The sequence below is a fragment of the Sturnira hondurensis genome, unplaced genomic scaffold (assembly GCF_014824575.4).
Source record: "Sturnira hondurensis isolate 20B ecotype Veracruz unplaced genomic scaffold, ASM1482457v3 Scaffold0012346, whole genome shotgun sequence".
NCBI classification, from domain to species: domain Eukaryota; kingdom Metazoa; phylum Chordata; class Mammalia; order Chiroptera; family Phyllostomidae; genus Sturnira; species Sturnira hondurensis.
The window spans coordinates 132,704-159,701 of NW_028084977.1; the positions used below are offsets into that span (position 1 = coordinate 132,704).

General features: G+C 36.6%; 1 protein-coding gene and 1 pseudogene across 3 annotated transcripts in view; both read left to right on the forward strand.

Moving 5' to 3' along the window:
* Nucleotides 1–26,998, forward strand: part of LRFN5 (leucine rich repeat and fibronectin type III domain containing 5) — a 291,016-nt gene that overhangs the window by 31,248 nt on the left and 232,770 nt on the right. The window lies entirely within an intron of this gene.
* LOC118997031 (40S ribosomal protein S3a-like) lies at nucleotides 12,733–13,486 on the forward strand (annotated as a pseudogene).

Here is a 26,998-nt window from a genome sequence, read left to right on the forward strand (position 1 = left end):
CAGTCCCAAGATCTTTGGGCAGATGTCTAATAACTTTACTGTTCTAAGTTGTAGCCATTCTGTTTCAAGCATTCTTTCATCACAGCACTTGCACTTTATTTAAATCATTTGCTTATATTTCTCTTTGTGTATATTAGATTCTAATATCTCTGAGGGCATGATATAATATTTAACCTATTTTTAACTTTTTTCATCCAAGTGACTAGATTAGTGGTTGAAATTACTGAACTGAATTACGGAATTGTTGAAATAAAGCACATGTTTATGTAGAAAGGATGTGTTGGAGACATTAAACATTGGCAACAGTGTCCTCAGAGACTTTCCTTGTGTTTGCTGTGTACAATTCTGTGGTACATCATCTTTGTACAGTAATATTTGAAGACCTTTTCTCAGTAAGGAAATACTGAGAAGAACTAGGAATAACCTATATACACATATTGAATACAATTAGAGAAGGAATTTCCTTTGAGTTAAATCAGTTTAAAGCAATGACTTTTATCAAATATATACTTAAATTTCTGAATTAGCTATTGGGTCATACAAATTTGGGAAATACTGTAAATTTTTCTAATGTCAAAATTGCAATTTTAATTCTTGATTTTTTCTGGGACTTTTGAAGGGTACTTTTGAGAAAAACATGGCTCTAAGAATAGACTGTTTTTTTGAATTACATTTTCCCCATTTGTTTAGTGAGCCCATATTATTTTCAGAACACAGAAATTTTGATTCCTTGGTGTATATTATACATACCTATAGTTTTCATTTATTTTCTGCTATTTCAGATGCACAGTAATAACACAGTGAGAATATTCTTATTTTTGACAGCATTATTATTTTACATCATATACTTTTGAGATGACATTAATTTGAAAAAGACACTTTTCTTTTGTAGTGTGCAGTGGGAAAACCACATATAGTATGTGTGGGGAGCCCACAAGACATACTTGGGATAGTTACATAAGACATCACGTAGCTTCAATCACTGGTCACGCATTTTTCTACCCAGGTTTTTTTTTTTTTTGTCATTTAATGTCTTTTCTGTCAATTAGATATTTCATTTGGGATTGTTTTGACATGTGTGTTAGTTTTTTATCATTTTGCTTCTATATCTTCTGTAGTAAAGGTCTTTCTTTTAATTCATTGACCTTGGTTGGAAAACTTAGAAATTAAAATATGAGTCATTTGTGATTTATCAAGTGTTGGAATGAATTAAGTTGGCATATTTTTATCATTTTTATTGTTATTCTCTTGCAGGTGTCCCAATTTTTTCCTTTGCTCTCCTCTGCCTATCCTAGCCCCTGCTCCCTCAGTCAAACCCCACACTGTGGTCTGTGTCCATGGGTCAGTCATACACATTCTTTGACTAATCCCTTCCCCTTATTTCCACCATTATCTGCCTGCCCAGTCCCCTGTGGTCACTGTCAGCCTGTTTCATGTTTCCATACCTGTGGTTCTGTTTTATTCATTAGATTCCTCTTATTGGTGAGATCATATGGACTTCATCTTTCACCTCCTGGCTTATTTCACTTAGCATAATATTCTCCAGTTCCATCTGTGCTATTGCAAAAAGTAGGTGTTCCTTCTGGGTAAGAAGAATTCTGCTGTTCCACTGGGTAAATCTATCATGTTTTTTTTTTATCCATTCATTTGCTGTCGGGCACCTAGGTTGCTTCCAGCACTTGGCTATTGTAAATTGTGCTGCTATGAACATTGGGGTGCATAGGTTCTTTTGAATTGGTGTTTCAGGATTCTTAGGGTATAATCCCAGCAGTGGAATTACTGGGTAAAAAGGCAGTTTCAATTTTAGTTTTTTGAGAAAAATTTATACTGTTCTCTACTGTGGTAGCAATATTTTTCTCAATATACCTCTTAAGGCAAGGAAAATAAGTAATTTTTAAAGTATGTTTTATTAGTAGCATTTAGCAGGAGCACTCTGCTTTATATTCTATGTTTTACAGTTGTTCCAATTATTTCCCTCTTCACCCCCTCAACCCCAGTCTGCCCCCACTTCCACAGTCAATCCCTGCCCCAATGTCCACGTCCATGGGTCTTTCAAATAAGTTCTTTGACCCCTTCATCTTCTTTTAAACAGTTCCCCCCACTCTCCCTCCTTCTTACAGCTGTTTCTTTCTCAAACCTAAGTTTGTGTTAGTAAATAGTTTCAGGTTCAGATTCAAGTTCTGACTCCTAGTATTACTTCGCCTCTGTTGAAATAATAAAATAATATTTTTTACCTAAAGACAGAGTATATGCACCATTCATTCAAGTTCAGACTCTATTCTGTTTACTTCTTTGGATTTTAGATAAAACTGTCCTTTATTTCTAGACTCATTCTTGCTTCTGACATCACCAACAGGTCCTCTGTGCTTTGGCCCTCTGGGCTGGACTGGCTCCACCCATACAACACCTGATACCCTTAACAGATGCTATAATATGAGAACAATCTACTCTTGTGTGGAACAAGATTCTGATTTCTTTGCTTATCTCGTAGAAATGAGGTAACCCTGAGGACTTCAAACCTGTGGAATTTCTTCTTCTTTATAAAAATTTTGTGGGAGATTGTTTTTTTTGAAGATTTTATGTATTTATTTTTAGAGAGAGGGGAAGGGAAGGAGAAAGAGGGAGAGAAACATGCACGTGTGGTTGTCTCTCGCACACCCCATACTGGGGACCTGGCTTGCAACCCAGGCATGTGCCCCAACTGGGAATCAATTGGCGACCCTTTTGTCCTCAGTCCAGCGCTCAGTCCACTGAACAACACCAGCCAGGGCCTAACCTTTGGAATTTCTACTGTGAAGACTTTATAGATGCTAATATATATTCTTGTTATACCAGACACAACTGGTTTCTTATAATTAGCGTGGTAAGGAGCTTTACAAACCGAAGGTGGTCCTGTCAAGAGCTGTCATATCCTTGTTAGGATGCAGTTGGGGTGTCTGTAGGGTGCTGTAGCCCACTCTGCACTGGCAGGAGGTTGCTATTTCCAGAAATTACTGAAAGCAGTCCCCCACATGTTGCTTGGATGTGCTTTGTATGGATTGAATGGTGAGAGCCATTTAGTGAAGACATAATATACTTTAAACAATATCTTATATACGAATTGCTTTCTCTTGCTACATGAGAAAAGGACAATTAAAAATATCTCACCAACTTCAAGTTTGCAGTTCTTGTAGCTTTGCATATCAATCATCGTTACAATTTATATTCTATGAGAAGATCCTAGTTATCAGAAGCAAATTCCAACCAATCTAAAATTTTAGAAGTCAGTTTTAAAATTAAGATGACCCAAATTATATAGGTAGTTTTTACAACATAAAGTAAATTATTTAATATATAAGCAAATATGCATACACATTTTATGAAGCTTAGAAGTAATGATACTTAAATATGTTAACATATAATAAGTGTTTTTGTTAGAACCTTGAAACTTGCTTCTGAAAATACATAATCAGGAATAAAATCGATGTGATATTCAAATACAGAAAAAATAGTATTAATTTATATTTGTATAGCTCTTTGTGTCCTCATAGAAAGCTTTTTTTCATGTTACTGTTTACAGAAATGTTGCAAAGTAGAAAGGCTGATAGCATTGTCTTTACAGCACAGATAAGGAATTTCATCAATAAAACATAATTGTAAAGTGACAGAAATGAATCTAGAGCCTCTGACTGCTAATATTATTTCACCTCTGTTGAAATAATAAAATAATATTTTTTACCTAAAGACAGAGTACATGCACCATTCGTTCAACAGGGGTATCCATTGTGTTCCTGTCAGGACTGGGTGTTTTGCTAGGCACTGGGAATGCAGAGTAAGTAAGGCAGTCTGGGCCCTCTAAGGATGGATTTCTGGTAAATACTTTTTTATAGACCATGTGACAGCCTAATGTGGATACCACTGACACAGGGAATAGATTTTCTCTTGTTCCTTTAGCAAACATTGTGATGTGGTCTTAGTGTTTCTCCTGCAATGTTATTAATTGAGCAAAGAGAGCCTCGTGAATCCAAAGCCACCTGTCTTATCCTCCAGGGCTGGGCAGATGCCTTCTGTAGAAAGGGCGACTCCCAGGAACTGGGCACCTGGGTTTTTCCTTTGCTTCTCATACTAACTTCTTGTACACCTTTAAAAATGTCATTTACCCATTCCAGTCCTGCTTCTCTTAAATTTATAAAATAATAATACAACTTAACCCACCTACCTTACAGGGCTGATGTGAGAAAAAACATAAAACTTTATAGGTAATATTGGAATTGAAAAATGTAGGAAGACTGAACACATGCAGAGTAATACTGTCTAATTCTGGTTATTATATCAAGAAGTTACAAACTGATATAGTGCAGTTATGATGAAAACTGTCACACTGACAGTGTCCAGCAATTCTTTCATTGGCTGCTACAGCCACAGGGAGCAGAGGTGGGAAGTAAACCTAGATAATGGGAGTTCAGGGTGAAAACATGCAGTTGTCACGCCGAGGACCCTGACATTGAAGTAGGCTCTGTCAGTATAGTCTTATAGGCTGAAGTAGCTTGGAATGCCATTTTTCCTTTATCTAAAGTTGTTAATATAATTTGCCAAACCAAGCAGGATTAAGTTATTGTTAGAAACAAAGGATAAATCCGAACTTTAAGATAGTCATGTACAGGAAAGCACTGTATTGTCTGCAATCACACACTAAAGGAGAACCAGTGCGTTTTTGATGAGCAAACTGGGGATGTATTTCCACCCTCTGATTTTTCCCATAATGGCCCTTATTGTATCACATGTTACTCGTGCTTGTATCTGTGAAGGAACAACACGCAGGAAGGATTAGGACACTGTGGAGACAGAGTCGTGTGGAGCACTCATGAAAAATTAAATGCCCTTAACATTATCAGAAGTAGGTCATTTTATTCTTTATTAAATTTATATATCATAGTCACAGATTAACCTGTACTTGGGTATTATAATTAGATAAGTCTGAACTTTGTGTCAAAGCTGTTGAACAGCACTTACTGTGTATATCAGATAAATAGTATCAGGTTCAAAGATTACAAAGAAGTTTCTTCCTTAGATTTCATTGCTCTTTATCTCGTATTTCACAGCTCTGTCTTGCATACATCTAGGATTCTCTATCTAAATGACCTATTTTTATCTTTGGTTGCTTATATCAGCAAAAGATGAAAAATCTCAGATCTAAATAGAATACACAGGACAATGCCTTAGGAACTATAGCTGAATTTCAAGGATGAGTATTTGAAGAAATGGCACAAGTAATTTTATATTTTTCAAAAGTATAGTATGACTGCATAGACAGGTTAAAAAAAAACCCTCACACTCTCTCAAGTGACAATTGCATGAACTATGAGCAGACATTCTCCTCCTAAAACAAAAACTCAGCATAGTAACTTGAGACATATTTGATCATTCTTAGAGACAGGGTGATCTCTTTGGAGGGCATTTGAAAGCATTATTCTGAAGGTCTATAAAGGACATCCGATTAGTCATATGAAATACTAACTATACATTCAAGTATTATATAAAGAACAGTCTAGGGAAATAGCAATGCATTTGATTGTGGATTTCAGAAAAAGAAGTAAATTCATATTTCTCTTTCACCATCATTAAGAAATATGATTTGTACCTTTTTTGATTAGTTATTGATCAGAAAGAGTGATATTTTGGTTAAGTTCAATAATGAATTTTAGCTATTTTGTGATAATATTTTTCAGTATTCTGAAACACTACACCGTAGTAATTAGGATTAGTGGCTTTCTCTTTTCACATCAAAATCAGTCCTTTTGGTATGGAATGGCTTATCTGTGCATTTTATATGGATATTTTTAGTTTGCTTGGGAAGAAAACATGAAGCTTAACATTCAATTGCTCTTTAAATTCCACAAATATACAGCCAGAGTGATAATTACCAGGTTCATAGTGTCCCCAATAAGATATTCATATGATTCCTGTGGTTTGATAATGGTTTTATAATTTAGATTTAAAAGATTTTGAAAGGTGTGGGATAGCTGTGCTTCCCTGAAACATCAGAAATTGAAGATTTGAAACATTATGGTAGAGACATAAATCAACCAATATCCCTTTGCTTTCATAGTGCAACATATTTCCCCTGGTTGGAAATGAGTGCATCAGCATAAAAGCCTCTTGAGCAAGAAAAATGTATATTGATCACTGTAAGTGCCTTTCTGTAATACCCTGAAGTTATTGAAATTGACCCTAAATCGTGCTTTATTTCTGACAATAGATTCTTTTCATGTGTTGCTACTTATTGATTTATAGCTTAATAGAGATGAAAAAACAATTTTCATTGAGAAAAACACATGTAAGACTTTGTCTTACTATTTGAATTTGTTTGTAGCACTGGGCAAACATTAAAAGCATTCTGTTCAGAATGAGTTCACAGGTTACCCACCAAAGCTCGAACAGCACTCTGTCCTCCAACAATGCGTTGAAATAGATCGGTCGTGCTGAATCATCTGCATTACCCCAAGCACACGCAGCTAGTGAACACGTAGAGAAACAGATTCTAGAGAGGAAAGCTATTTGTGTTATAACCTGAATTGTAGCTGTTCTCAGACTTACCGTGTCATTTCTTTGCACTTCACACTTTCCATTTGGAAAACGGCGATAACATTAGTCTTCACCTAGCTCAATGGATGTTACAAAAATAGATGAGGCAGCATACGTAAATGGTTCACAAAGCTTTGAAAGAAAGTTGCTATGCAGGTTGAGGTAAGGTGTAGGTCAAAGCTACTGGCTAAGTAAGTCAGGTGCTTCTTCATTGATACTTAGTTTCTACCATTCTATGGTCAAAGCTGGCTGTCTGCCAAAGACAGGGGGTATCACATAGAACTGGCATAGATTACAGGAATTTAGCTCTTTCTCCCATTTCTGCATTCTTGACAATTTGGATTAAGTAATGACTGTCACTATGGGTTGATAGATAATTTGCTTAATAATTCATAATTCCCCACCAACATGCTACTTATAAACTGTCTTTTCTTTTTTTCCCCCTTAATTTCTTAAACTCTGGAGTAAAAGGCTGAGGGAAATGTTCTGTTGTCATATACAGAATTGTACATAATATGATGCAGGTGTTTTGCATTCTAGATAAATGTTATAGAAACATAATTAGCTGTATTAAACCACCAGTCATTTAAATGCAAATGATTTGTTATACCTGTGTGCTGTTACTGCACTGTCACGATTCATACCAGATATTTTAGCAAAATTAAGAGAGATGAATTAAGAGCCTTACATAATCAGTATGAGGAGGTCATCTAAATTTAGTACTACATCTAAATGTACATCTTAACTAATTTATAATTCAGAACCAAAATCTAGTGTTTAGAGAAATCATAAGTATTTTTGAATCCCCAGGTCCTTTGTTGGTAAATGTAGGATTATTTGGGTATGGATTTTGTAATTCCTTCATAAAATAAAGAAAGAGAAAATATATCTATATGAATTTTAATTTTTAATTTTGTTATATTTTCAGAACAATTTTGAGTAAATGAAGGTGACCAAGCAGAAACTAAATAATTAAAACCAGTGGAATATTTAATATGTATTAGTACAATTAAAGATAGATAGAAAGATGATAGACAATAGATCAGTGATACATAGATGGATAGATAGATAGATTAGATGCAATATCCTGTAAGAATACTGAAGTAGAAAAATTATTTTAGAGTATATTTCCTTTCAGGGATATACTTTCAGGGATATTTTTGAAACTAAAATATATCTCCCCAGCTCACTCTACTGCTTCCCTCACCCCAAAACTATATATGTTAGTTTCTAAATATTCTAGTATATTTGAAAGTCAATCTCTTTGCATCGTTGGATTAATTCAGGGTCCTGATTCTTGCTTCAGTAGCTGCCCCCTATTCGCTAATATAGGTGAATTCAATAATGTTGCTTTATGTTTTTTCTATAACTGTCTTCCCTGGGCACAATCTTGGCCTCCCCTCTGGGACACACACACACACATACACCCCACACATGTTTTCCTGCTTACGGTAATTTATTGTTATTTCCATATGTTCTTTAATTTTTGGATTCACATGCCCTGGTGTTCTCATCTTTCCATACACAGGAAAACACATTCCCGCCCAGTGCCTGTGGTTAGATGTTCCTCTGCCTGCAACTCTTCCCCTCCTAATCTGTCAGCCTCAAATTGGATTCTTCCACGAATACCCCAAAACTAATCTTTTCCTCCTTGGTACCCTATAGCAAAACCCAGTTTAGCCAAATGCCCTGTGTAGCATGTGGTGATATAAAAATAGATTACTAATGTGGAAAATTAAAATGAGAAAGAATTAGAATACTTGGCCTGTTTGAAGTTACCGTTGAAAATGAAAGTAGTGTTTTGTTTCTGATGCTATTCAGGTGGCTGCTTTTTTTTTTTTTTTCAAACCTCTGAGAGTTTTAGAATTAACAGATCCTAAAAGTCCTATAGCATGATTGCAATCAGTTAGATATTTCAGATACCTCAGATGTGAATTTCAAATTTCTAGCACACCTAAAACCATTTGTATTTTAGCTTGCATGTAAGCAGATTCCAAGTGTTGAATCCTTGAAAAATAACATATTATCTTATAGTATAAGGAAATGATGAAAATCATTTATGCTGCTTTATGTTTAAACTCATCATGTAACAAGGCATTTTGTTCCTTTTCATTTTTTTAATGTTTCTACAGGATAAGGATTTATAAAATATAGATTGTATTTTATAATAGATAGCTTTGTATATATAGTGCATAGTATATAAAATATATATCTTACTACACACAAAATGCCATCATTACTCATCATGGACCATATACCTACTATAGCAGGATGGGATAAGCAGATTGTGTGTGTGTATTGGTTGAGGTTAAAGTCGAGGGCACCTTTTGAACCCTGTGATGATAGAGAGAACAAAAACTTTCTCAAGCAAAATATATATGGGTATTTGCATTGGCATGTGTTTTAAGTCCTTCCCCTACTTCCTCAAACTTTCAGACACACTGTTGTTTGATAGTTTAATTCCCAAACATTGAGAACCAGAACAGATGGATGTTGGAATCCTAGGAGAATTTTGGCTGAAAGTACAGGTTTATCTTCCACAAAGAACATAAGATCAGAGAATCTGAAAATGAAATGGGAAGAAACTTTGAGGATCATCTTTGCCATTCCAGATTAAAGCATAAGTTCTTTTTCATTATGGTCTTCTAAAAGCAGCTGTCTAGCTCCTGTAGGATAACCACAGTGAGATGACTAGCGTTAATGGTCAAAAGCTTTGGCTGTTGTTCAGTTCCGCTGGGTCTATCTGTTCCTTTGCCAACTCAGAGAGTTTAACCTTTTTATGCTTTAGTTTCCTTGACTGTAAAATGAGATTAATAATAATATTTACCTTACAGAGTGGTCGCAGGAACTAAAAGAGATGATGCCATAAACTATAGCATAATGCCTAGGAAAAAACTCTCAATGAATTTTAGCATTTATTTTTATAAAATTACTTTGTTTGCCCTGGCTGGTGTAGCTCAGTGGATTGAACCCGGGCCTGCGAACCACACGATTGTGGTTCGATTTCCAGTCAGGGTACATGCCTGGGTTGCAGGCCAGTTCCCAGTAGGGGACACACAAAAGCCAACCATACATTGATATTTCTTCCCCTCTCTCCTTTCTTTCTCCTCTAAAGATTAAATAAATAAAACTCTTCAAAAAATAAAATAAAATCACTTTGTTAAAGAGCTTGTTAAAAGTTTTTTTTAATATGTTAAATCCTAAACAACAATCTTGCTACTTCTATGTGTTAAAATTATTTATGCCTTCTTGCAGGTAGTCAAAAGGACTTTTTAAAGCCAGAACCATTTAGGCATTTAAGTACAGGTAACTTATTTCTCAGGCATTTTCTTTTTTGAAGCTGAAATCCTGAGTTATTTCATCTCCCCCTACGCTATGATTCATCATTCTGTCTGTTCTCCTTGGGGTATTGAGCACATATGTTAATATTGCTCTCAAAACTGAGTGAAATACTCTTGGTGGGATAGAGAGAGAGGCAGAGTCAAGCAGAATTATCACCTCCCTTTTCTTATGTCTTCTGCTTTTGCTGCTGCTGATTCTGTTTTTCTTATTGTTTCGAGGCAGTTTACACTTTGCTTTGAACAGGCTAAGTTTTCTCGTTACATTGAGGCAATTACATATTACGTTTCGGGTGGCATCACTGGAATCAAATTTGTGGTCAACTCCAAATTTGAAACAATGCTATCCCCTGTCCTTTTGATCGGTTGCTTTTTGTTATATTCCCTTTATCGTGCATATTTATCTTGTCATATTTTATGTGATATTTTAAAGTCTTAGTGAAGAAATGTCTATCTATTCCTATGAAAATAAGTTTGACTCCTGACACCATCCCGTCTGTTGCTGGACCAGAGCAAGCACTGCCTCAGTGTCTCGGTGAAAATATTCAAAGTGGAAGGAGAAATGGTGCTTCCCCAGACAAGACAGAAGTCTCAGCAGACACAGACTCGGTCTTTATATCCCATTTACTAGGATCGCATCCCCCTGTAACTAACCCCCCCACCCATAGCACTTTCTTTGGCCATGAGAAAATACTATAGAAAGTCTGCTGACTAATTATGTTCTCATGACCTTGCAGCATCATTTTACTTTGGGGCTAATTTTTTTCTTTTTTTATCTTATTTCTATTTACTCACGTAAAAACAATATCAGCAATATGTAATATGTGTTTTTCTTTTATGTTAGAGTATCCTCAATTTTCTTAGAAAATTTAGTGACTATTTATTGTGCAAGACAGTGCTCACTGTTATTAGGGGGGGTCTCTTTCCTTACAAACCACCTTTGATACTAGTCATGGGCCCAAGACAGTTTTTGAAGTGATCTCCCAGTGGGCAAGGACAATCGAGAAGCTTCCTGATAGCCTTAAAGTCCAGGTTGATTTGGAGTTGGATCAACACCGAGTCCACATTATCTCCATCATCAGCATGTGTGGACCGAGGGGAGTACTAGTACTCAGAGAACAGGAAGGAGTCTGTCGGTTTCCCAGGCATCTGTGAGGAAGGTAAAGAAATAACTAGATGGGTGAATTTGATGAAAGCTTTTTTGGAGAGTAAATGTTCATACTATGCTTTTATTGGTATACACGCATATGTGCACCTCAATATTAGCTCAAAGATTATTTCAGGAATTGGCTACAACCTTCATGGTGTCCTGTCTCATCAAGCTCTTCTGGTGTTTATAACCAGTATCCCTTCTCATCTTACCATTATAGTTTATGCATCTGAATAACACACAGAGGTTTGGATTCTGCATATTCTAAAATGCTTTCAATGATCACCAATCGCAATGTCTTAGACACAAAAGATGTTGCATGCCAACCCCTGGCCTAGGTACTTAGACTGTGGCTCATATAATAGGCCCCTGACCCCGACTTATCTGGGTAAGCAAATTGGTCGAGTGTCAGGCAAAGGAATTCAAACATTGTTGTATAAAGGTTTATGTTATGGAAGAATATAGTCCAGAAATAACATGACCAGCAGCTTCAGAGACGTGAGACACAGGTACGTCAGGAGACTCTTGCAGTAGGCACGAGCAGAGGAGGACTGTGCCACGTGGAAGCACAGTCCACAAGCACCGGCAAATGAAGTAGATAGGGAAAAGGAGGGAGAGGTTGGTTGCAGGTGATACTGTGCATTTCTGTTTGATTAAATAATGGAAGAATTGTGATTTTAATAAGAGCAAGGAATCTGGAAGATGTGGCATGTCAGGAAGAGGGTGAGTCTGTCCAATAGGTTTGGACATGTTGATTTTGAGTTGCAAGTAGAGGAAAAGCAAGGATTGAAAATTTAAAACAGAAGTAATAGGGAGGTCAAAGCTGGACCAAAAGATTTGGGCTTATTTAAAGAAATTTTTGAAGTGGTTGGATGGATGAGATTATCAATTGAGGACAAACTGAGAAGAGTGGACAAGGTGATAGGAAGAGTGATGACAAATTTTAAGTGACAGGAGGAGCAATAGCTGGACTCAAGTAGTTCAAGAAAAGTAAAAATTATATAGGCAAAGAGAAGTGAATACAATAATAACTAATAAGAATAATTAAGAGTAATTGTGCAGTTTGTTAATCTGAGATTATAATCTCTATGTAAACCCATATTGTCATTTACATCTGTATCTTTCTATATGTTTTCACATAATTTCATCTTTTTAAAAAATATGAGTACACTTTTGAAGGTAATATACAAACTGCATTAGTATCATGCTAAGTGGGGAATCAGCAAATCCCTAATTTTTACAATTGAACAATACAATCACCACTTGTATCATCATTATTATTTAACAAGGTTATGCAATGGAAATTACCAATATGGCTTAATATTGTACTTGAAATATTCAGGAAAAAATAGATGTTATAAATGAAAACTTATGTTTATTATTATTTGCAGATTATTTTCCTCAATCCAGAAATCCCCTAAATCAGTAAATATATCAGATACATCAGAAATACGGAGAGTTCATTAATATTATCAAAATATAAATATGTACAATGAAGTAGCTTACTTCTAAAAATCAGCAATTGGAAATAAAATACTTGCACTGTCACATAGTAGCAGAAGCATGCCATACCCAAGGATGAGTAGAACAAGACATACAAGAACATTATAAATAAGACTATAAGACATTGCATTTTGGCCCTCTGAGTGGCACTGTAGCGGTCAGCAAGAACAAACCATTATGAAGGGTACAAAAAGGCAGTCAGGGAAAAAGTGGTTGACCCATTTTTCTAAGGAAGATTGGTTGGATGTGAAAGTACCAGCTATGTTCAATATAAGAAGTATTGGAAACACACTAGTGATGAGAACTCAGGGAACCAAAACCGCATCTGATGGTCTCAAGGTTGTGTTTTTGAAGTGAGCCTGGAGGATCTGCAGAGTGATGAAGCTCCATTTAGAAAATTCAAGCTAATTACTGAGGTTGTTCAGAGCAAAAACTGCTGACTAATTTTCCATGGCATGGATCTTACCCGTGACAAAATGTGTTCCGTGATAAAAACTGACAAAGCATGATTAAAGCTCATATTAATGTCAAGACTACCACAGTTATCATCTATTCTGTGTTGGTTTTCCTTTAAAGCACACACACACACACACACACACAAACACACACACACACACACAGCAAGCAGATTCTTAAGACCTTTCCAGTCAGCATCAACAGGTCTGCTAAATCCAGAAAATAATGATGGAAATCATGACCAAAAATGTGCAGACAAATGACTTGAAAGAAGTGGTCAATAAATTGATTCCAGATAGCATTGGAAAAGACATAGAAAAGGCTTATCAATCTATTTATCTGATCCATGAAGTCTCTTAGAAAAGTCGAAATGCAGGAGAAGCCCAGGTTTGAATTGGGAAATCTCATGGAGCTTCCCGGTGGAGGTAGCAGTTCTGGAAAAACTCCTGGGGATGAGTTGAGGTGCTCAAGTTGAATGAGCTCATGGATATAAGACTTAGTCCAAGAGTCTCTTTAACATTCAGACTTTCAATGATGACAAAAACCTATTGTGATGTTAAATAAATAAAATATATCAAAGAGAAAATAAAAATAAAAAATAGAACTATAAGACTTCATGAAGGCAATTTAATAAGAGGTAAATAAATATCTTTAACAAGTCTCTTGGTTGCAGTGTCTCAATATTGTAAAGATGTTATTTCTTTGCAAATATTTTATGCATTTATTAGAATACACCTACCCCTGACTTCCTAGAAAATGACATCTATTTTGAGGGGAACAAGTAATTCCCAATTTTATTTGGAGACTAAACCTTTACATTGAAAGATTGTGGTAAGTACTACTACTACTACTACTACTACTACTACTACTACTACTACTAAACTTGTCTTGTCAGATTCTACATGTAATATAAATGTTGGTAAAATGACCAAAAAGGGATTTAATGGGAATAAATGTTACTAGCAAAATCAGTCAAAGTAAATATGGCAATTTACTTTTGGGGCAAGAACTTTTATAATGTTGACAAAAATAGATTAGTGAATAAAATTGAGATATTTTTAAATTTGGAAAATATACTTAAGATACTTATTCATTACTATATATCAAAATCAACCCTCACATATTAAATATTTAGATATTAAAATCATAAATTTTACTTTTATAGTGCTCAGAGGCAAGACTAATTTGGAAATAACTTGGAAAAGATTTCATGACATAAACTTTTTTTGGTAAATAGAAACAAAAAATTTAATAAGTAAATGGCATACTGGTGAAAGATCTGAAGTGTAGATGAGTGACAAAGGTTTACCATACCCAGGACTGGTGATAATTAGGTGTTTTGTAATAGGTGAAATGGTCAACGCCAATGAAAGTGATCATATGACCACATACATTGCTAGTTAAAGGTGCACCCCATGGGTACAAGTCTGTGAGTATACGGGAATTGAGCCTTTGTTGGAGATTAAACTGATCAGACCTTTCAAAGGGCAAACTATTAGTATGTATATAATTTGAAGATAGTCAAATTTTTTTCTTTTAGTCCAGAAAATCATACTGAGAAATATCTCTTAAGGAAATAATTAAAATATGGATTTATATGTGTGAATATATGGATTCACTGAAGAGTACTTATGATACAAAACCAGGAAAACATTTTAAATTATATAGTAAGTTAACTTGTAATACATTGCTATACAAAACCCACACAAATGAACACATTAGAAGGTGGTACCTCCATCAAATACTAAAATCAAGATGTTCATAATATGCTCTTAAGTGAATATTATAGGCTACACATATAATATAACTTCATTAAAATGAAAGAAAAGGAGAGAGAGATAATTTTAATATTTAGTGGTTGGAAGGATATACTCCAAAATTTAAAAAAATATATATATATGGAACCTATAGATTATTTTCATTTTTTGTTACAGTTTTTATACATAAAATAAGTATATATTAACTTCTGGTTGGAAGAAGACAAGGCTATATATAAACATTGTCTCATTTATTTGGACACGAAGGCAGCAAATGTATTCTGTGCTCAGCTCATGGAAAGAGAGCCAATTGTGCAAATTATTTGCTATCACAGCACTTTCATGAATCCTCAACAACCACAACTAATTTGCGCTTCCTCAGTGGAAACTTTTAATGAGTGTTCAAGTTATGCTACGATAATGCAAAGTCACTCAGCTGGTTCGAATGGTAATTCTCTAACTCGGGGGTGTCTGCGGCAAAGTCTAAATCTCAAGAGGAGCACTCGAGTTCTGCTTCTGATACGTTCCCTGAGAAAATCTAGGACATGAGCTAAAAAGGCACTTTGAATGAGAATTAGCCAACTGTAATACAAAAAAATAATTGGAAGAACAAGATTAAATTTTGACATTTATACTCACACAAAGAACCTGAAATGGAAAAACGAAAAGATGTGTTAGCCTTCCACATCTTCTGGCAGGCAATTCAGCTTGTAATTCTTTCATTTCTCCGTGAACATATGTATCTGAGCAACCTGGGAAATGGTGCTAGGATATACCATCCTTTGAGAATAAAACTAGATATCCAAGTACTAAGGTGTGTGAAGCATAACATTTTTGTTGTAAAGTAGTTAATTAAAAAAAAGTAACCGAGCCACAAATACCACTAAGCAAAGCATACGATAATTAGCCAATTGCTATTCTCAGCTGCCAGTTAGTTTGCTAGAGCTGCTATAATGAAGTACCACAGTCTCGGTGACCCAGACAACAGAACAGAGTTTTTTCACTATTCTGTGTTTTAGACATCAGGGTTGCTTTCTTCTGAGGCCTCTCTCCTTGGCGTGTGGATAGATGTCTTCAGCTCTCTTTGTCTTCACACATGTGTTCATGTCCTAATCTCTTGTTTAATGACCTATCTCTGTATACAGTCACATTCCGAAGTACCAAAGCTTAACACTTCAACATACAGGTTTGGGGAAAATACAACTAAATAATTTAGTTGTATTTAGCAAGTCAATAATTAAAATAAGTTTAGGAATTTTATATGTCACCAGGAGAGAATAAAGCAGGAAACTAGGGCAGGAAGTGATGGGCTGGTAGCTGGTGCTACCTACCCACTAGCACCAGGGAAGGCCTCTGCTGAGGTGACATTCGAGTTATATTACTTTACTGATGAGAAGTGCTCTCTAAGTAAAGGAACCATAGGAGCAAAGTTCCTTTGAATAAAATGATCTTCATGGGTTTAAAGGGCACAAGTCGGTGATTTTGACTAAAATAAAGGGACCAAAGTGGAGGAGAGGACTGTGGTCAGAGAGAAAGGCCTTCAGATTATAGAGAGATTTGGGGATTGTGTAAAAAGTTTAGATTTTAAGTATAATTGCATCCCTTGGAAGATTTGAGTCAGGAGAGTAACTTGCCCTCATAAACACCTAAGAAAGATCATTCTTGCTCAGAAGAGAGGCAGGAAGGAGAGGGTGAAGACCAGTAGAATTTCTGCTGCAGGCAAGAGAGGAAGCTGGACTTGAGAAGGACTGGGGAGGTAGAAGTGGGCAGAAGTCATCAAATTTGGGGAGTATTTCAGAGATACAGATGACAGGATTGAGAGCTGGATTGGGTGTGTAGTGTAACAAGAAACAAGTAATTCAAGATGAATCTTAACCTTTGGGTTGTTTTTGTTGTTGTTGTTTCTGTTACTGTGTGAAAAGTGGTACATTTACTGGATGACTTTTTGAGGGGTGTATTTAGAGAAAAAATGACAAGTTCTCTCTTGTAAAGGGAAATCTGAAATGGAGAAGATGATAGACAGTGGAATATGAGTCTCATTTTCAGGAAAGTGTTCCCTCTAGGTAAGTCATTTAAGTTTGAGAGTTTTCAGTGTATACTTGGTATTTGAAGCCTTGGGGAGCTAGATGAGATTAGACAGGCTGAGTACAGAGAGAGAAAAGAAGGGATTCCAGGACAGTGTTATATAAAGTTTTGGGTTTAGAGGAGATAGAGGTCCTAGTAAAAAATAATACTCCATGAAGTAAAAGAAATTCAAGAGTATAGGGTCTGGGGTAATGTGAACTCTGACCAGCAGGGTCCACAGTGTCATGGATGCCATGAACAAATTCACATGGACTGCAGAAGTCCTATGGAGAAAAAGGGACAGCATGGCTACTCCCTGAGTGAGAGAGCACCCTGACCCATGCCTGGACAGGCTTTTATTGCTTTTCTGGGAGCGTTACCTCATTCATCATGGTCAGGAAGTAATTATCAAACAGTAGATAACATTCAGAGAACTATGAAGGCTTATTCTGAGTCAGGGTTAGATAGCTGTACGGCCATAAAACTTTGAGGAACAAACTCATTTCATGCTTGGACCTTTATCAGAAAATTGAGCACATTCTTAGCAAAGCAGGATTCACAGGATTTTATGTATTCTTTCTTAAGCCTGATCACCCCTGGGAACTGTCCATTCCTGCCCAGGGCTGCACCACCTTCTGTCATTGTTTCAGGCTTAAGTCAGGTGGGGGAAGTAAGGCAGTCAAGAAATTAGGAGACTTCTCACAGACAGAATGAGGACTCGGGCTATGTCAAAGCTGAGGGGTGAGGGTCCATCACATCTTTTTTCTATAGCCCCCCAAATCCTTCCCTGAGGGCCTTTTTGTGACCATGCCTGTCTTAAGTTGTCCCTTCCTCGAGGAATCTTACCCATCATTGGCTAGCTAGTCATCTGCCCTGGGCCAAGCAGAGTGAAGTAGTAGGGAGCGGAGGTGGTACCCCTGCAAGGAAGATAAGCTTTGTCTCTTTAGTGGCTTATAGTCCCAAGGTCTCTTTACTCAGCCTTAGCCATGGGGTGTTACAGCCCCTGAAACTAGGTAGGGCAATTCCCAACACTGGGGAACCTAGATATGTTTTCAAGAAGGAATAATCCATTTTGTCAAATGCTACTGAATAGTTGAATAAGGTGAGAATAGATTATTCATCATTTGCTTTGGTAAAATATCAATTTCTGGTGTTCTCACTAAAAGCCATTTAATTGGACTGATGGTAATTATAGCACAATTTGAGTATATTTAATGAAAAATAAGAGATGAATAAATAGATACAAAGAGTGGAAATGTAAATAAAAATATGAAATTAAAAAATATTAAAATATTAGAAAAGATTACAACATCATATCATTATGTCCTTGTGGGAAGAAGGTTTTTTTTTATGGAGTCATAAAAAAATCCCCAATAAATTTGGCTGTAATTACAATAAAAAGAAAAAAAACAATAACAAAAAACACTTTTAGTCATTAGGAAAATTTAGATCAAAATTACAATGAAATACTTCCTACGCCCACTCGTACAAAATATCCATATTATGAAAAGCCCTAAGTTAATAACAGCCCAAATGTCTATCAACTAAAGAATAAATGTAGGGAACAAAAGCATATAATCACATAGATAATCAAAATGCACCACATTCAAATCATCTTTAGTAACTAATAAAGGCTTGGTATTGATTTAAACAGGCAATTAAACAATCCAGTAAGATTTTCACCGAGTAGCACAATCTTTCTCATATTGTATACTAACTTTATAATTCTCTTGTCTCACTGACTTAACAGGTGTCTGCATTTTAAAGTATACATGTATTGAGTGAATAAGAATACTACTTATTATTCATCAATTCTAAAGCTTTGTTGGGCCAGCTCTCCTCTATAGAGATAATATTGTAAGTGGTTTTTAATTTAGTCTTACAATACATTTGAGCAATTACCTCTGTAAAGTCAGAAATATTATTAGCTTGTCCAATATTAAATTTACTTACAACTTTTGTATTATATTATACAGAAGATTTTATAGATACATAGTACACTATAAATTAGATATAATGGTATATTTTCCCTTTTCTACAAAATCTACCTTTTCTTATAGAAGTATGGGTTAGTGACCATTTCTCTTATTATTTCAGGATTCCACAGTTCTTAAAAACACAGCCAAATTCTTTCTTTTTGGTTACATGGTTTGAGAGATAGAGTTTCCTAGTGAGATGTGTCTTATAAAAGGGTCCATCTTTTATCCATGGGGAATCCTCTAGTCCTGTTTAAAGTTGTAGTTCTGTTTAGGGTTCTGGCCAAGATGGAGACATAGGTAGAGATCATTTGCTTTCTGGCAACAGCAAAAAAGAGATAACAACCAATTTAAATACAAAATCATCCAGAACTGCCAGGAAATCAAACTTATTGCAAGTTTGACAACCAAGGAGTTAAAGAAGAAGTATTCATCCAGACTGGTAAGAGGGGCAAAGATAGGAAGGTAGAGCAGAGAGGATGCATGGCAAGGCAGTGGGCTTGGAGGGTGAGGTGGTGGCTGGCAGACAGGATTTCTCACATTTGCAAGCAGATAAGCCTGGAGGAACAACTGGGGAGCATTGAGATTCCACAACTTAGTTTTTCAGCATGGAAAACTAAAGCCTCAAAACCTCTGGTTGTAAAAACCTGTCAGGGTTGTACCACCAGGATAAACTTCGAGTCTCACAAGAGAGTCCATTGGAGAGGCCCACGGTGTCCTAGAACATACATAAGGCCACCCACCTGAGAATCAGCACCTTAAAGGGCACAATCCACTTGTGGGAAGCCAGGATAATGATGGAAAGTGGGGCGAGAGCAGAGTAAGCTGCATTGTTCCCTTCTCACCCCTCCCTCACAGATAACACCACAGTGCAGTGCAGTGAATTTCCCTGCCCTGGTGAACACAAAAAGCTCCATCCCTTACAATATAACAGGTGCTCCAAGACAAAAAAAAAAAAAAAGATGGCTCAAATGGAAGAACAGATCAAAACTCCAGAGAAAGAACTAAGCAATGAGGAGATAGCCAACCTATCTGATGCAGACTTCAAAACACTGGTAATCAAGATGCTCACAGAAATGATGAAGTACAATTGCAAAATAAAGGAACAAGTGAAGGCTATACGAGTGAAATAAAAGAAAATATACAGGGAACCAATAGTGAGGGAAAGTCAACTGGATCTCAGATCAAGAACTTGGAACACAAAGAAGAAATAAAGATCCAACCCGAACACAATGAAGAAACAAGAATTCCATAAAATGAGGAGAGGCTTAGGAACCTCTGGGACAACTTTAAATGTTCTGACATCTGAATCACAGGGGTCCCAGAAGGAGAACAGGAAGAGCAAGAAATTGAAAACTTATTTGATCAAATAATGGAAAACTTACCCTATTTGGTGAAGGAACTAGGCATGCAAGTCCAGGAAGCTCAGAGAGTCCCAAAGAAGTTGGATCCAAGAAGAAACACACTAAGACCCATCATAATTAAGTTATCCAAGATTAAAGACAAGGAGAGAATCTTTTAAAGCAGCAAGAGAAAAGGAGGCAGTTATGTACAAAGGAGCTCCCATAAGACTATCAGCTGATTTCTCAAAAGAAACCATATAGCCAAGAAGAGGCTGGAAAATAAGTATTTGAAGTTGTGAAAGGCAAGGACCTACATCCAAGATTACTCTATTCAGCAAAGCTATAATTTAGAATGGAAGAGCAGATAAAGTACTTCTCAGATAAGGTAAAGCTAACAGAGTTCATCATCACCAAGGCCTTATTCTATGAAATGTTAAAGGGACTTATCTAAGAAAACGAAGATAAAAAACTATGCATAGTAAAATGACAAGAAACTCATAACTATCAACAACTGAACCTAAAACAAAACCAAACTAAGCAAACAAATGTACAGAACAGAAGCACAGAAATGGGGATCACATGAAGGGTTATCAGTGGGGAGAGGGCAAGGGAGAATGGGGGAAAAAGTAAAGGGAGTAAGAAGCATAACAGGTAGGCACAAGTAGACAAAGTGAGGTTAAGAATAATATAGGAAATGGAGAAGCTAAAGAACTTATGTATACAACTGATGGACATGAACTAAGTGGAGAGGGAAATGCTAGGTGTTGTGGGGTTGCAGGATGAAGGGCCATAAAAGGAAGATAAAAATTGGGACAACTCTAATAGCATAATCAATAAAATATACTTAACAAATAAAGTTTTAGTCCTATATAAAGTTTGCCCAATACCCACGAGTTACATTATAGAAAAGGAATGGTTGGCTCTCAGTCATGGCATCAAAAAAAGCTACTGGTCTGATGGCACATAAACTACTCTTCATGTACATTTAATAATAAACCTCCTTCACCCCCCAAAAGAAAAATGGAAGGTGAAGGAGTAGGTAAAACATGGCAGACACCTTGGAAGAGTTTTCTTCAGTAGAGAAATGGGAATCCACTAGAAGCATGTGTTGATCTCAGAGAATTTATGCTTAAAGGGGTGTTTTGTAGCTGTTGCTTAAATTAGATGATAATACTTGGTTTGGTGAAATGAATTACTTAGTAAAGAAGAAACTGATAGAGCAGCAAGACAGGAATACTTCAATAAATAATTCCTGGAGTAAATAAGAGGAGATGGGATGTAGGACATGATAGAGAGGTTGGCCTTAGATAGATTATGAAGATACAGATGGGGGTGAATTGGAAGAACTGGTGGTGAGCAAATGAAATAATCCTTATTTTATGCATTTATTTTCCTTATGCATTGTTAGTGATGTCATCAGCTGAGTATGATGGAATGAAAATGTCTAGAGAACATGAGGAACACATTGTGAAATAGTCACCTTGAAGATGGGGAAGTGTAGTAACATGCAAGGCAGTCTGATATTGTTAAAGGATTCCTGGAATTGAGTTGTTATGAACTTGTGATTGGTACTGCTGCTTGAACCAGTAGTGTTCAGCTGTTGAGCTCAGCTTTTTTTTTATTATTGAGGTGTGACTAACATAACACTATATTGATTTCAGATATATAATGAAATGATTTGATACTTGAATATATTGCAAAATTATCACCACAATAAGTACAGTTAACATCCATCAACAGATACAGGTATAGTTTTTTTCTGGGGTTGAGGACTTTCAAGATCCATTTTCCTAGCTACTTTCAAATTTGAAACACAGTATTATGAACTGTAGTCATCATTCTGTACATTATTTCCCCATGACTTACTCATTTTACAACTGAAAATTCGTTCCTTTTGACTCCCTTTACTCATTTTACCCACCCCCACACACTGCTTCAGGCAACCACTAATTTGTTCTCTATATCTGTGAGCTCAACTTGTTTTGTTTTGTTTTTTGTTTTTGAAGATTATACTTATAAGGGTGATCATACAGTACTTATCTTTTTTCTCTCTGATTTATTTCATGTAGCATAATTCCATTAAGGCCCCTTCACATAGTCACAAATGGAAAAATTTATTCTGTTTTATGGCTGAATTATATATACACACATATTCAGTGTGAGGTAAATGTAGGTTTACAGTTGTGAGTATGCAAAACACAGTATATTCTTACATTGTATTAATTATTTGCCACAGGAACAACTGTAAACCTACTTTTGCCCCACCATATATATATGCATATGTACATATCTATGCATATACGTGTATATATGCACATGTGTATATATAGGTGTACATGTATGTTTGTGTGTGTATTTCATTTTCTTTATCCATCCATCTACTGATGGACATTTAGGTTGCTTCCATGTCTTGCCTTTTATAAATAATGCTGCACTGAACATGGGAGTTCAAGTATCTTTTCCATATATTAATTTTCTACCCTTTGGATAAATACCCAGCATTGGAATTGCCAGATGATATAGTAATTGTTTTGAATTTTTTGAGCAATGTCCATACTGTTCTTCATAATATAGTAATTGTTTTGAATTTTTTGAGCAATGTCCATACTGTTCTTCATAATGGCTGCACCAATTTGAATTTCCACAAGGGTACCCTTTCCTCCACATCCCTACCAATACCTGTTATTTCTTATCTTTTTGGTAATAACCATTCTAACAAGTGTAAGTTGGTATCTCATTGTGGTTTTGATTTCCAGTTTCCTGATGATTAGTGATGTTGAACATCTTTTCATGTGTCTGTTGCCCATCTGTGTGTCTTCAGAAAAATCCTACTCATATCCTCTGCCCATTTGTAATCCAATTTTTTTCCATTGAGTTGTATGAGTTCTTTATGTATTTTAGATATTACCTCTTTACCAGAATGTGATTTGCGAATATTTTCTTCTATTTGATAGGTTGTTTTTCATTTCATTGATGATTTCTTTTATTGTATAGAAGCTTTTTGTTTTGATGTATTCCCACTTGATTGTTTTTGCTTTTGTTGCCTTTGGTTTTCATGTCAAATCCAAAAATTTGTTGCCAAGAATGATGTCAAGGATCTTCTTGCACATGTTTTCTTATAGAAATTTTATAGTTTGAGGTCTTGCATTGAAGTCATTAATATACTTCAAGATAAATTTGTGTATGGTATAAGTTAGTGCTCCAGTTTCATTCTTTTGCATCTGGCTGTTGGGTTGAATTTTTGGAAGGAATATGCAGTAAAGATATGTGCAGGAAAGTAGTACCACTGAACTGCTGAATATCGACTGAGCAAGAGGAATATGAATATATATATATGAATGTGGTGATAAATAATGAAGATCTGATGTGGTAGAGAGGAGTCCTCAGTGATATCAGAAATTTGTTGGAATTTTAGAATAAGTGGAAGGATTAGATGTGATGATCAGATAGGAGGTACAGTTGTCAGTGATAACAGGGCCCATTGTAGGACCATGCACACGGGTGACTAAGATGAAGTGGAATAAAAAGATCATTGAACCAAAGGATACCAAGGAAAGGAGAGGCCATATTCATGATTTATTTATCTATCTATCTATCTATTTATTTATTTATTTATTATGTAACTAAGAATGATGAGAGCATCTGTTGTGAATTGGGAGATGGAAAACTAGGAGCCAAAGTCATTGCTGAATGAGATATGTCTTGAGAATGTGGAAAGGTTAAGTAAGGACAGTGAGGAAGGAAATGGAGTAGAGAAGTCTGATGACACGCTTTCAAAGGAGGCAGCGTTTGAGAGAGGAAAGAGAGAGAGTTCAAAAATTTCAAGGAGGAGCAAAGAGGACGCTTAAGTGTTTTTCTTCCCCTACTTTGATGTGTGGGGGGAAAACAAAAACAACCTCTTCTTAAGAATGTGAAAGGAGGCCCTGGCTGGTGTAGCTCAGTGGATTGAGCTCGGACCTGCGAACCAGACGATCGCAGTTCGATTCCCAGTTAGGGCACATGCCTGGGTTGCAGGCCAGTTCCCTGCAGGCCAACTCCCAGCAGGGGACACACGAAAGGCAACCATACATTGATGTTTCTCTCCCTCTCTCCTTCCCTTCCCCTCGAAAGATAAATAAATAAAATATTTAAAAAAAAAAAAAGAATGTGAAAGGAGAAGCATACCTCCAAGAAGACCTAGGTGTCAGATAATAAATAGGCAGGCATAGGTCGTCAGATAATAAATAGGCAGGCAATAAATTTAATGAGTTTCGGAGAAAACTTAGGACATCAGAGAACAAGTGTTAAAGGGGTTATTAATAAGGCTTATGAGGGAAGGGCTGGAGCGTTCTTGAATATACTAGTGCTAGTGTTTTTATGATGGATCATCTGGGAGGCTGGGACTTCTGATGGTTACTGGGATGAAAGTAGAACTGTGGTAAGGCAAACTGGCAATACTTCTGGTCCTTAGGACTGGATATTATTTAATGTATCAAGGGAGCTAGCTCACCTGCGATTGGTGAAATTGTGTCCAGGAAGGACAAACTTACAATGAGCCATCAGGGCAGTTAGTTGTAATCTTGGGAGAATGAATACCTAGAAAAGGAGGTGACTGAAGAAAGGGCTAGAATCTGAGAATAGAAGCTGAAAGGAGGCGGGCTCTTCCAGATTTTCCACTGGCTGGAGGTGTTTTAAGATCATTGTAAAATATAGGCCAGTCTAGATCTCTGTGATATCCTGGACTGTTTAGCTCAGTCAGTGTCTATGGCAGCCTCTCTCTAGTGAGCTGGCCTGTACTGCAAAGGTTGGAAGACTAAGACCTACAATACCTAGGCAAATTTCAATGTGATTTCTGTTTTTGTTTTGGCTTCTATCAGAAAGACGGGTTTAGGTGAGATGAATTTGGAACTGAGTTATGGGGAGAAAGGTTCAGGGGTTAAGGACATCCTAATTCTCCTGGTGCAGGTGGTGATGGGACAAAAGGGTTTGGGGGCTGGCAGTTCTAACCCTCAGCAGTGGGTTTCTCAACAAGAAAAGGAGCGGCAGTTCCTTTGGGGCTTGAGTATGAGGTGTTCATTTTGAAAGCTTAGACTGGACTCTGCCTCTTGGGCCCTTTCAGTGACTCTGTAAGTCATTTTGTATCCTGTAATAGCTGTCCTTTCCCAAACTAACCAGAGTGTTTAATTTCCTCTCCAACTCGTACCAAACTTGGTACTCCAAAAGTGACCCCTAGCCAACTTCAGGTTGGGCACCCAAACTAATACAAATTTTGTCTTTGGGGGATAAAACTTATTGACTAGAATCATCAATTTTTTTCTCTTAGAATTTTATTTTATTTCATTACTTCTTAAGAAATAAGATAAGAACCAGTTGATTAAGAAAAGTAATGGATGTTATTGTTAGAAGGCAAACCTCGTTATTCACTGGGTTGAGTTGGGAGAAGAGAGTTAACGGCATACTGGATTTTGCTGTTCTTCACTTCATTGCACCTCACAGGTGTGGTTTTTATGTATTGAAGGCAAGACCCCCACCCACCAAAGGATTAGACTTACTTCATTGCAGTGGTCTGAAACTGAACCTGCAGTATCTTTGAGTTATACCTGTAGTGTGATCTTGAACTGATTTGTAGTGTGTGTGTGTCTGTGTGTGTGTGCATGTGTATCAAAAATATTACTAGGCAACTTAGAAATGTTATTAATTGACTGGATATGACACTCTTTTCCTAGAATCAGAAATTACCTTCGCCAACAGACTATTGAACACTTTCTCTTATTCTCTTTTCTGTTCTCAAGTAGGCAGAAATGGTGCTTGATATAACAGGCACTCGTTAATTTCTGAGGTATTATTATATGTCTGTGTATGTCATCCACTCAGCTACGTTTTGGGAATACAGGTGAGGAAACACTAGAATAAAGCTTACAGTTTACTGCAAAGGGTGAATATAAACAATGAAATACCAATTGAATGTGATGAGTACTATTATGGAAAGGGAAGAGACTTGGTGTTAGGAAGCCAACCTAGGAGGGCAGGCTAAGTGAGCACAAACATCCCCTGTGCTTCTCAGGGAACTTTGCTCTCAACTGATTCCTGCATGTGATAGTGGGCTTAACAATACATGCCTGTGGCAACAAACACAAATCTCAAAAGTGTAACATGACATAACTGGATCTCTTTCTGTCATAAAGTCAAATGGGTGTTTACTGGGGGTTTTTGCCTCAGTGTTGACCCACATTTCTTCTCCTCCCTCTGGCTGCTCCTTAGTTCTCTAGGGTCTCCTCAGATTTCCCTGCTGCACTGACAACATGCAGCTGCCCAAAGAACAGAGCCAGTTTGAGAAGGATTGTGTGTTTGATCCTCAATTATTTCATCCCGAAAGGCATTGCTCACATGCCATAGAGAGTAGTCAGGTGGTTCCACCGAGACACGGGGGTGGGGTGGAAGGAGAGAGGTGTGGGAAGTATAGTCCCTGACATGATAGGTGTTTCCCAGCAGCAGTTCGGTACTCTGCAAAAGAAGGAGAAATTTCCTGAGAGCGTAGCTAGTTGTCTCTGCCACATGAAGAGAAAGAAACACACTTGCATTTTGGAGAGACAACTAACATCATATAAAACTGACTTAGAGAAAAATATGACTGCAAAATGAACTGTTACTATCACTAATTTTAGTATCTTTGTGGGGATGTTAGGCCTAAGTAGATATTTTTCATATAATACATGAAAATTATGACTTTAAATTGGGTCATTAAGTGAAAATGAACACTAGCTATGATGTACGTTGACAGCTGATGACAGTGTTCTATGGAAGTAATCTACCCTAGAATTTAAAACTGTGACCCCTTCACAACTTTGAAATACTTAGAATGCTAGCT